This window comes from Mus musculus, chromosome 2 (assembly GCF_000001635.26).
Source record: "Mus musculus strain C57BL/6J chromosome 2, GRCm38.p6 C57BL/6J".
Classification (NCBI taxonomy): Eukaryota; Metazoa; Chordata; class Mammalia; order Rodentia; family Muridae; genus Mus; species Mus musculus.
In genome coordinates, this window is record NC_000068.7 from 165208405 (window position 1) to 165220616 (window position 12212).

The 12212-nt window shown below is 51.3% G+C and overlaps 1 protein-coding gene and 1 long non-coding RNA gene across 18 annotated transcripts in view; one reads left to right on the forward strand and one right to left on the reverse strand.

The window, feature by feature from the left end:
• Positions 1–12212, reverse strand: part of Cdh22 (cadherin 22) — a 123424-nt gene that overhangs the window by 96904 nt on the left and 14308 nt on the right. The window contains exon 1 of one of the 9 annotated variants that reach the window (XM_017314852.2): positions 9293–9457. The exons of the other annotated variants lie outside the window; for them this stretch is intronic. The gene's annotated coding sequence lies outside the window, so the exon portion shown is untranslated. Of the gene's footprint in view, positions 1–9292; positions 9458–12212 lie in introns of those variants that run through there. 9 annotated transcript variants of the gene reach the window in all.
• On the forward strand, positions 1033–8645 carry Gm36803. Of its 9 annotated transcripts, none has more exons than XR_003954095.1 (6): positions 1033–3594; positions 3829–3927; positions 4007–4190; positions 5835–5864; positions 7317–7541; positions 8259–8645. It is a non-coding gene; the product is annotated as a predicted gene, 36803 (long non-coding RNA). The 9 variants fall into 9 exon arrangements; XR_003954094.1 differs by adding an exon at positions 5222–5316 and having other exon boundaries at positions 1033–3927; positions 4075–4190; positions 8259–8500; XR_003954092.1 differs by adding an exon at positions 5222–5316 and having other exon boundaries at positions 3829–4190; positions 8259–8500.

Genomic DNA, 12212 nt, shown 5'->3' on the forward strand with positions numbered 1-12212 from the left:
GCCACCGTGCCTGGTTAGAGTTTCTTATTTCTTACACATTTTTTTTTAACTAGCATTTCTTTATTTTAGTGTGTACGCATATGGGCACACACATGGCTGACGTGTGGAAGTCAGAGGGTAACTTTCAGGCTTCCGTTATCTCCTTCCATAAAGTTAGGCCCGGGGATTAGAGGTGGCCCCTCAGGTTTGGCAGCGAGTGCCTTTGCCCACTGAGCTGTCTTGCCAGCCAAAGTCTTGAGGAACAAATTATAATCTCTGATTGAAGAGGAATCCAGGGCAAAGGTTGGCAAACTGAATTTCCCTGGGGATAAGCTGAGACTCACACCTTGTGCTGTCCCTTTTCTTATTGCCCAAGCCTGGAAGGAAAAGGCTTTCCAAACTGTCTAGGGTCTGGTCCCTTCATCCCTTGTCTTTAGGATAATGATGGCCAGAGCACCATTCTTGGTGCTGCTTCAGGGAGACCTGTTATCCCATGATCCTCCTCATCTAGGAGAAATCTAAAGGAATGACTCCAGAAGTGGAGGCAGGGTGATGCTGAGTGTAGGCTATGGGGCGCTGCTTTGGAGAGATGGTGAGTTGAGTTTCTCTTAGTTGTCATTTGCTAGAAAGTGCTCCTGCCAAGGAGAATTCCTTCCTCTGTGAATAGTTCAGTGTGCAGATTCCAGGGTCAGAGAGGCCATGGTGAGCCCTCCCACGCCCACCTCCCTCCTTGGCCTGACTCTACTTCCCATTTATTTATTTATTTATTTATTTATTTATTTATTTATTTATTTATTTTCAAACTCCCCTGACGGTAAATTCAGGTCACCCCAGAAGAGCTGGACTCACTCCTGACCCCTGAGCCAGTTACAGAGCCTGACACGAAGCAGGTGCTCAGGCTAGCTCAGGCTAACTCAGGCTAGCTCATGACATGGCCTCTGAAATCTGTGGTTCTAGACAATGCTGACCAAAGCCACCACTGTGTAACTAGGTAACAGACTCACCCAGGAGTGGGTGGTACCTGGGGTCAGATCTTTGTGGGGTCACTTTTTTTTTTTTTGCTCTGTTTTGTTTTGAGTCAGGGTCTGGTTATGCAGCCATGGCTAGCTTACTTGCTGTGCAGAACAGATAGGCCACCAACTTCTGGTGATTGTCCTGACTCTGTTTCCTGAGTCGAGGGGTAATGGGTCTGCATTGCCATGTTGGGCTCCTGAAGTCACCTTCAACTCTACCTTGAGGATGCCTGGGAAATACTGAAGTCTGCCAGAGGCCCATCCATGATATTACCAAACTCCATGACTTACATTTGACCCCCAGGTCCCCGTGGGGGAAGGAGAGAACACGCTCCATCAGGTCACCCTCTGACCTCTGGACACAAGTGTGCTCACACTCGTAAACACAGTAAGTGCATAAACAAACACATATCTAACAATGATTTTTAACACATTAGGTGGAGTTGGCCTTGGGGTACTGCTAAAGCTGGGAGAGGCAGGGAAGTTGGGTTAACAGACAGGGCTCTGAAGCCACTCTAGACCTCAGAGCTATCTGGGAAGCTGGGAGAGGTCAGGGGACAGCAGGGTGACTAGATGGAATGTCTTTTAAAATTTAAACGGAAAAGCTCTGTGATATAGGCTGGCCTTAAACCTATGGCAATTCTCCTGCCTCAGCCTCCCTGCGGCTAGTATTACAGGTATATGCCACCATACCCAATGGGTCACTAGGATATTTAGGCATTAGAAGAAATCATGTGCATGAGTATGTACCAGGCAGTGTAGCACACACCTTTAGCTAAGGCTACATAATAGATAGATCCCGTCTCAAAAAATAATAGGTAAATAAAATAATAAAAAATTTAAAGAGACTATGCTTTGTAAAGAAAATAAAGGTTCCCTTCACCCAGTGGGTTTTTGTCACTGTGACAGCCTTTCTGTGTTGCTGCTTCCTGTACCTTTGTATTCAGACGGCATTGACACAGGTCTCCAGTAAATTCCCAACTCACCTGAGTCACTTGGCAGAAACAAGTTTTTATGTCAACTCACAAACCGACCCGTGTAAGCCCTCCGACAAACAGTGCGTGTTATTGCAAAGGCAGCTAGCCAACAAGGGAAGCAGTCAGCGGCCCTTTCTCTGGTTTGTCACGGACACATCTGCCGACCTGCACTTGGCATTCAAGATAAGATCACGCATGCCCGAAACTTCCCTCTCGAGGGAGAAGCAGGAAGGGCAGGTGGGCTATTGCTGAGACGAGGAGGGAGGTGACCACTTAGGATCAAATAGCAGCTACCATTTTCTCGATGCTGCCTGTGTGCCTTTGTCCGGCTCTGAGTCTCTGACATAGGGGCCCCTGAGCTGCAGATACCTCCTACAGAGGAGGAAGTTCACACTGAGGAACAGAGGTGTCTTGCAGGATCCTGAAGCCCACATTGCTGGCTTTAGACCTTCCCCAGCATCAGGGTCCACTGGTGAATATGAATATATGGTGAATATGAAAATATGAATTTCAAGAATACCACCGTATCCCTTTTATCCCCAAGGACACTGTGCACTGATGATCTAATGATGCTGATTCATTTATTCTTTCAAAATCATGTTATTGAGAGCTTACTCCACAATTGGCAAAGAGGAAGGAGAAAGTAGTGGAGAGGCCAGGGAGGGACGCAGAAATGGGCACCGCCAAAACCTAGGCTCTGCCCAGGAGCAGATCAGCTTGCTTGGTGGCTAATAGCACCAGGGACAGAGGGGTCTATAAACACTGGGCGGAGATGGGGGAGGGGCGGGAGCGCGCCGGGGCGGGGCGGGAGCGGGCCGGAGCAGGGAAGGAGTCTCGCTTTCTTATTTATTACCTTTGGGCTCTCAAATGCGCGACTACCAGGCACAAGTGACAAAATAAAAAGGGAAAGGAAAAAATGCCAGCTCCAGCCCGAATAAAATCAGGGCAAATAGAATAAAACCTGACAGCCAAGTATAAATAAATATTCGTAAAAGAGTTAAAGGACAGATTAAAATAAAAACACCACATGCAATTCTTACCCCTTGACAAATGCAGGGCGAATTGGGTTCTTTTAATCAAATGTTTGGCAGGTGTATGAATTATTTATAATTCAATATCGGGTGGTTAAATGGAAAATGGAAGATGTTCCTGTGGTCTTCTCAGAGCTTATCCCCTCCCCTGTGAGTTTCCCCGCCCTGGGGGAGGGAGAGCGGAGTGGGTGGGAGCCGAGAGCCCGCCCTTCCCCCACACCAGGTGCGGGGCTGAGCCTGGAATCCCTGCCCACTGCTGGGCATCATCATTTGCCAATCCACTCCCCAGTCACCAGCCCTACAGCTGGGGGTCTCGATCCAGAGGGAGGCCCTGCGGTGTTGCAGGCGGGAGTAGGGGGCACTTGACCAGGTGCATGAGAACTGGGGTGCAAGAGATGCGGTGACGGTGTCTGCTTTCCAGGGTTGTCCAGCCATGTGCTCCAGTCCAACTTTGCCCTTTCCTGGACCCTCCCCCTCCAGCAAGCTTCCCCATTATGCTCTCTTACTTCTCCCAGTCACGTTCCGTTTGTTTAGAGTGCAATGCAGCGTGTGGCTCTCATCACACCAGGCCACCGGAAGAAGCACAGATGCAAAGTGAGACTCAGAGGGAAACCGGGTGTCTGTGCAGGTCATGCGGGGGGGGGGGGGGCGGCGGCACCAAACCCTGTGTGATCTGGCCTCTTTACCTAACCTCTCTGGATCTCCACTCCATCATCTATATACTGGGCTAATGTGACAATAGAGTCACTGGGCAGAGAGAGTCTGCCTTCTGCAGCAGCCACGCCACAGTTATTACCATGGCTACAAGATAGCCCACCCATTTGACAGATCAAGAGACAGAGGCTTGGAGAAGGGGAAGGACTTGCTTACAGTAACTTGGCCTATGAACAACTGGGAACCCGGGCGCCTAGGAGCATGGCAGACTAGGTATGATTGGCTGGTGTCTGTCCCGGTCCTGGTACCCACCCAATACCCAATTCTGACCTGCTTCCCTTCGGACACTCAGCGTCCTAGGGAGTCCCTTTGCAGAGTCAGAGTTTGGGGACCGTCTACCCTGTGTCCTGCCTCTCTCAGTCACAAGGCCACAAGCACCCCGCAGGCAAAGGCAGGCACTGAAGACCCAGTGCTGACGGACTCCCAGGAGCAGCAGACGAATGAGCTCTCGCCGCTCACCGATGGCTGTCGGAGAGGTAGGAGAATGAAGGCAATTAGTCCCTTTAATGCCGATTTCAGACTAATCTTTCACACTTAAGAAAATTGTTCCAATGATTTTCTTATTTTCAGGGGAGCTCGTTAAGTAAGAATTAGAAAAATAGATACGGGAGGGGAGATAAGAAAATGGATTCTGTAATGACAAGCTGCCTAAACATGCTGTGAGAGGGATAGCTGGGACAGGAGATTGTGATGGATACGGGTCCTGCTTGCTGTGTGACCGGCAGTGTTCCAAGACCCCAGGGGAGGGCAAAGATCCCGAGGATGGGGATGTAGGTCTGGTAGCCTCTGCTGGGGATATTTTGGGGACTCCGGTTGTGGGTGTCATGTTTCACACCTCTCAGCTTCCGTGCTCAAACTCGGCCAGGAGCAGAGGTGCCCGGAAAGGCCAGTTCTCACCATCTACACAGCCAAGTCATTTGGAGCTTAATACAGGGAATTCTGGCTGGGGCACCTACTGAGCCCTCTGGGAAGCTTTAAGAGTGCCTTCTGTATACACGAGTGCCTTCTGTATACACTTTGTAATACTGGGCCTCTCCATCCATCAGAGCCACCGGCTCCTCTTGGGGTGTGGCTACCTGGTTTGTGAAAATGCAAGTGTAGACACAAAGCCAACCTCCAGCCAGCTCCCATTGGCTGTTTCACATGTCATCTGTTTCCACTGGTGGATGCCTCTGCTGGAGTGGCTGCTAAGAGTCTTGGATGGTACACTTGGTTGTGTGACTTGTCAAAGCCACAGGATCGGATGCGAAAACTGGAAGCTATGCTTTCTATCTCTCTGCCACCTCTGTGTAGTGCGTCTTGTGAGAGGAGCATCTCAGGAGAGAAGGAGGGCCTACTAGGCAGGCATCCACCTCGGGTTGGTGCAGGCCATTCTCTCCATCTCCTTACTCTGCTCTGTTACCGTCTTCCTACCTTTGCCTGGATTTTACCTTCTTCCACCTGAGCACACTACCAGTCCTGATCACGCCTAGCTTTCTCATGTCTTCAGCTTTCTCATTCCCCTCAGAACCTAGGAAGGACCCTGGGTCTCCGTGTGTAGCAGCAGTGCATTCTGGGAAGCTCATCTCTGTGTGCCCCCTGACTGCCCTGTCTGTGGAGCAGGTCAGTGACATTTACAGAAATGCCTGATGTTTGGTTCTGACAAACAGGAAGTTCTCCCTAGAGGTGAGAGGGGATGTGACATTCTTCTCCGGTCACTGAAGAGGTGATACATTCAAGTCAGTGGCCATAGCTCCAACTACAATGTAAACCTCTGTGGGGGGGGGCGGGAGGGGGGCAGAGCTATTCTGACTTCAGTGGTCCTCAGCCATGGAGGATCTCAGATCATCTGCTATATCTCGAGACAGCTCCTCCAGTCCTGCCCAGGAAGCTGCTGCTGTCCATCAGAAAGAGGCTAGAGATGCTGCTCAATACCTAAAAGCATACAGAAAGCCCCCAACACATAACTGTCCAGTGTAGTACATCAGCAGGACCAAGTTTGAGAAGGCCTGCCCTGGAGGAATCGGATCCACTGTCCCCTTACAGCTGGGGATAAGGACTGGATCTCCTGGGATAAAGGGCAGGTTGGGCTGTGGTCTTCCAAGGCAGGATCCAGATCTGATGTCTTTTTGTATCCCCAGCCAATGAACATGAACCAGTTCTTGCTGAGTGTGAGTATCTTGAAGCCTCACTGGCTGGACAGCGCATCTTCCATCTCCACAGAACAGAGATGGCCTTAGGCTGGCGGACCTGAGACACATCTCTTCTTTCTGAGCCTAAGTTTCCAGTCTATAAAATGAGCATGACACTATCTCTAACCCAGCCAAGTCTCTAGTCATTTCAGCATCAGATACAGTTGCTGGCTCTGCTTGGTAAATCAGAGCGCTTTGAGTGACTCTCCTTCTAGAGACGGCTGGGCAGGTGGTGGGGATGAGGGCCAAGGGGGGGGGGGGGATGGCTCAGAAGGTAGAGTGCTCACCATGCAAACAGACCTGGGTTCAAAACCCAGAAACCATGATAAAAGACTGGCATTACACAGCCCAGCACTTGGGAAGATAGAGTCAGGGCCTCACTGGCCAGCCAGGCTAGTTCAGTGAGAGACTCTCTCTTAAAAAAGTAAATGGAGCCTGGCAGTGGTGGCACCCGCCTTTAATCCTAGCACTTGGGAGGCAGAGGCAGGCGGATTTCTGAGTTCGAGGTCAGCCTGGTCTACAGAATGAGTTCCAGGATAGCCAGGGCTACACAGAGAAACCCTGTCTCGAAAAATAAAAAACAAACAAACAAAGTAAGCTGAACAACACCAGAGGAACAACACCCCACAAGGTTGACCTGTGACCTTTACAAGTCTACACACATGCCTGTACACCCCACAAACATGTGTGCACATACACGTGAGCGGAAAGACAAGCTAAGACTTTATCAGGTGTTTGCTGCACACTTCTCACAGGCTCCTCCCATCAACTGTGCAATGCAGTGCAAGCATTTTCATTTACTTTTACCCAAAGTAAAAACGGGGAAACTGAGGCAGAAAGAAAACGAACCATGCTTAAGCCTGTTTGAGCTCAGCTCTCTGGCTCTCCTTTTCTCAGCCCCAGACCTTTCTAAGACCGTACAGGGCAGGGAGTTGAGGTCAGGGCCTGACTAGGCCTGGCCCTCCGGCCTTCTTCCCCCAGTGTCCCTTCGGGATCCCCGTCGCACCCCATTAGCACTGCTTTAAAAAGCGCGGGGCCGACCGGGGCGCGTTATTGCCCACATAAATCAGGCGGCTCCCGAGTACCGAACACCTTTAAACAAACAGCTGATGGGAGTGAAGTTCCGGGATCGTTATTAATAGCTTTTCATTTCGGTGGCCGCTGTGCTGTGACATGCCTTCCCAGCAGAAGCCCCGCGCAGCCAGCCCCCATCCGCTGATCCCCCGAGTCCGCCAGTCAGAATGAATGACTGTACCTTTGTGTTAATTGTGGAGCCCAGCCGCAAGCAGAATGCTAATGGGGCCAAGTGGGAGGGGGCGGGTGCTCGGCCTGCCTGACTGCCTGGCTGGGAAGGACCCCACCTCTGGCCCCTCCTCCACAGCCAGCGGCAGGCTCTTACTCAAATACTTATCTAAACTCTACCCTCCTCAGCTCCAGAAAGCCCCATGGCTCCCAAGGCGCGGAGCCAAGTCTCTACTCATCCCTCCGCTCTGGAAGCCCTTGGCTCTCATCCTGTCTATGGCTCAGGCCTCTTGCTGGCATTCCGACACCAGGAGCTCAGCGTCGTTTAAACCGCTATTTAGATACTCATTCACTCAGTAGCCGCTTTAGTCAACAGACGTCCACTGAGTCCTCTGAGGGACCTGGGAGGAGGCGGTAAGCAAGACACGCCCCTGTACTCGCGAAGTCTTAAGATCAAGCAGGGAACAGAAAGTGTCTGAGGTCCTGGAGTCGTAGCCCAGGTTAGCTCTTCACTATCTGTGTGACCTTGCACCGGTGGTTCTTCTGGGCCCCGGAAGTCTCTGCTGTGGAAGGGAAGCCCTCCCAGGAATAACAGCAGATACGGTATGTAAAACACTTAGCATAGTGCAAATCACGATGGAGCACTTAGTAACTGTCAGCTCTTGCCATCATTAGCTCAGGACTCACGTGCACGGTGAGGACTAAGAAAGAAATGAGCAACGGGCCAGTCTGGGCTCCAGTGAAGGGTTCCCCAAGAGATTAGGGGTAGGAGGGTTGGGGAGAGAGAGGGCAGCAATAAAGAACCTTTGATTGATCAAAAGTCAGCAGGGCAAGTGGACCTCACCAAGCTGATGAACAGGAGGAGCGGGCAAGCCAAGTGATGGGCGGGGAGGCCAAGCTGAGGCCGGGGAGGAAGGAAGCAGGAGGATGGGGAGGATAGCACACAGGACCCCATGAGTCTTGCTAAATTTCATCCTAAGGATGATATGTGCGGCCATTGAAGGCTGTCTTTCCTCACCTTCTGGGGACTCACAGAGCAGCTCAGAAAGAAACACAGAGGACCTGGGGCTACTGGGTAGGTGGATGCCCACAGTGGCTTGGGCACAGTGAATGTCTGTTCTGTGTCTACAGGTGCACAGAAGGCTGAATCCTTAAGACACAATCAAAATGTTATAGGCAGAAGTGGGGAAGAACTCCAAGATGACTTCTTCACTGATTCCCAAGAGAGGAAAAGTCGCTGTCTGGAGGACTGAAGACCATGCCCTCAGCTGTCATGGCTGCCGGCCTCTGAGCCCTTACAGTGCTGTTTCCCCTTCTAAAATACCCTTCCAGGAGCTGGTGAGATGACTCAGTGGTTAAGAGCACTGAGTGTCCTTCCAGAGGTCCTGAGTTCAATTCCCAGCAACCACATGGTAGTTCACAACCATCTGTAATGGGATCTGACACCTTCTTCTGGTGTGTCTGAAGACATTGACAGTGTACTCACATACATAAAATAAATCCTTTTTTTAAAAAAAATATATCCTTCCAGATCTGATTTGGCTAGGATTGTTTTGTTTTGTTTTGTTTTGTTTTGTTTTGTTTTGTTTTGTTTTGTTTTTTTATTACTTAAACCCAGGCTACCCCAGAGTGGCCTCTCCCTCCTTCTACTCCCCATCCACACCCCTGCCAGGCATCTCCCGCTCTTTATTCACCTGCCTCCAAAGCCAGGGGGCCCCAGAACCACTCTTCAGTGTCCACCTGCCCCTAGGTGACCACATGCAACCCCATGCCAGAGACCCCAGAGGTTTGCCATGTGCCCACATGCATGTATACATAGCAGATCTCTCCCCAAAGCCCAAACAGTGAAGCCATCTGACCGTCTACTGCAGAGGTGTGTAAAGGACCCTCAAAACTACTCTTGCCACCACGCTCAACACACCACTGATGACAAAATGACACAACTGTGAACACCGCCCCTCTCGAGTTCTCCCTTGGTGACTAGTGACTCCCTTATTCCAGCTGCATCTGCCAAAGACCTGGGAGTCATTCTTGATTTTGCTCCATCTCACGCCCACATCCTATCCATCAGCGAATCCTGCCAGTCTTAAAATAGACCCAGAATCGGACCAATCTCACCGCTGTGGTTGTCAACAGCCTGGGCCACGAGGAATGTCGTCTCTTACTTGGATTATTGTGGCAGCGTCCCGGACAGTCTCCCTGCTTCTGCCCTTGCCTCTGCGGCGTACTCTCAGCAGAGGTGTTAAAACATAACATCACCTTCTCCGGAAAGTCCTTTGGCTTCTTGTCTTTCTCAGAGTGGAATGGCCCCTAAGAGCCAGAGAGATTTGGTCTCATGTGACTCCTCTGATCTTTCTCTCCATCCCTTTTCTGTGGTCCTCTCAAAGCAGGTTCTGGCTGTCCTCCAAACCCACTGTGATCCAGCCTCAGGGCCTTTGCACACGCTGGTCTCTTGGCCTGCAATACCAGCCTCCCTTATGTCTTCCTGGCTCTTGTTCTCCCAGACTTAAGGAGTCTGCTCAAATGGCTGACCTTAGGTCCCTACAGTAACAGAGTCCCTTCCCCCAAGCTGCCCCTTACAAGGCATTTCTTCTTCTACCCATCCAGGAGACCAGCAAGCCTGAAGTAAACACTCTGCAAGTGAACAGGCTGACTCAAGCAGGGCCTGTCTGTCTTCCTTGCTTCGTGCTCACCCCTCATGGAGGGCAGTGATCCCCAACACTGCTCTGCTAGGCTCTTAAGGGACTAGGGAATCTTTGGTTGTGACATCCTGACTGTCTGTCTCTCCAGAGGACAGTGGGACCACACTCCACCATTGTTCTGGAGTGACGCTAAGCGTATGTCAAGGGTTTGGATAAACACACAGATGACAGTGAGTTCAGACCCACCTCCTGGAGTCCTGGAGGCCAGAGGGTCAGGGTTGGGACCTGGAAGCTGAGCTGGAAGGATCCAGAAGTCTGTCCCTCCTGATCTTAGTGTCTGGAATTAGAGTTTGGATTGGAGAACTTTGTTGTTGTTGTTTGGGGGTTTGGTTTTGTTTTTGCTATAGATTGAATCCAGGGCCTTGTGTGGGCCAGGCAAGCCCTCTGCCATTGAGCTATAACCCCAGTCCTCTGGATGGAAATTCTATTGAAGGTGAGTTACTGATAGGGAAAAAGCTGAGGACTGGGGCCTGGGGTTGAACTCCGAGTGAGAAGCAGGCTGAAGGCTGGGACTTGAGATCAGAGTTCACGGTTTCTGGCTGAGCTGAATACTGGGGGCAGCGACACCATGCTTAGCATCAGCCGGCTTGGAGACTTTGTCAGGGACAGGAACTCTAGCTGAAGGGAACACAAAAGGCTCAACTAGAGGATTCCAAATGGGATTATAAAGCCCCTCTGTGGGACATTGGGACCAGGCTCACATTTTATAGCCATGTTCTAGCACAGCGGATGTCTGCTGGGATGACTTTGCCACCGAGGTGACACTTGTCTGGGCATTTCTTGGTTGTAAGTGTGCAGAGATTGGCCCTAATCAACCCTCCGTGGCCTACCCCAGCGTCAAGGAAAAGTACCCATACAGAGAACTCCTGCATTCTCTGAAGGTCAGCCAATGGCTCATCTAACGGGGCTGGGGCCATCTGTCCCTGTATCCCTGTGGATTCATCTTTCTCTGTGTGATCCTGGGCCTTGTCTGAGCAAGGGCCTCTGAGGGCAGAGAGGATGGAGCGGAAGGAAAGGAGAGCCAGTCCTACGATCCGCTACAGCCAAGCAGGGCAGAGGCTGCTAAGAGAAAGAGAGGAGCCACAAGTCTGGGCAGGGCAACAGAGGGCCTCACCAGGGCCCGTGAGGCTCTGTGGTGGAGACCTGCAAGGTGTGGTAGGGAGATGGCTGGGGCAGCCTCTGCCTGTAGTTCAAGAGACTCATATTCTCCAAACCATGGCCACCTATATCCATACGGCTGCAACCCACTCAGCCTTTTGGTTCATTGTTTCTTGGAGCCCAGGCTGGCCACTATGTCTTGAAGGATGACCTTGAACTCTGACCCTCCTGTCTCTCTGTTCCAAGTGCTGGGATCACATGCCTGTCCATCTCCTATCCCTGTCTACCTGAGAAGCCATAGGGGTTCAGAGAGCCTGAGAAAGTTACCCAGGACAGGGTTTCAGTCAGGTGCTCACAGTTGGGGTTCCCTGGCTTCCTATGCTACTGTCTCCCTCCGGTCCCCTCCCCCACCCCCATCCACGTGCATGTGTGATCTCAGCTAACCTCTCTCAACATCTGCTGGATATGCTCTGTGATTACCATCCTTGATGAAGCAGCCACGGCCCAGAGAGGTCAAGTGTCTCTCTACACCTCCGGGTCTGCCCAACATCAAGGCCACTTGTGCTCCTCTGCGTGACAGCTGGGGTGCACGTCTACACAGCTACCGGTGCCACTCTTCCAGCTGCATCTGACTGTCACAAACAAGCAGAGATTTCTGACTCTCTACCTTAGCCCCAGGCCTGGCTGGGCCAGGTCATTCTTCTTTTCTCTCTAATTATATTTATTTGTTTATATGCTTTTTTTATCTATTTATTTGTATACGTTGGTATATGCGTGCCATGGCACATGTGTGGAGTCAGAGGATATCCTGGGGAGTCAGGTCTCTCCTTCCTCTATGTAGGTCCTGGGGATCCAACTCAGGTACAAGTGTCTAAGGGACCTGCCATACCATCTTGCTGGTCCAAGGGACCATGCTTTACTATGGGGCCATCCTGGTAATAGAATGATGCTTAGCAACTGGCCAAGCTTTACTGTGCCTCCCAGCTGGGGCGATCCCAGTTCTGAAACTAACTGCTCCACACTTTAACAGGAGTGTCAGTCCCATGGCCAGACAAGGAAGAACATCCCACAACAGATGAGCTTGGGAACCACAGATCAGAGAGGAGGTACCGCCTGAAAGGTCATTTGGGGCCAGTGACAGGCTCAGCCTGGCCTCCTGCCAGAACCGTGGTCCTCCAGGGGAGTGTCCATCATCAATATTGTGATGGAAGCCAGCTCCAGCTGCTACCCGGGAACCCACCCATGTTTGTCCGGGGGAACTCCTGTAGCCCTGGTTCTCTGGCTG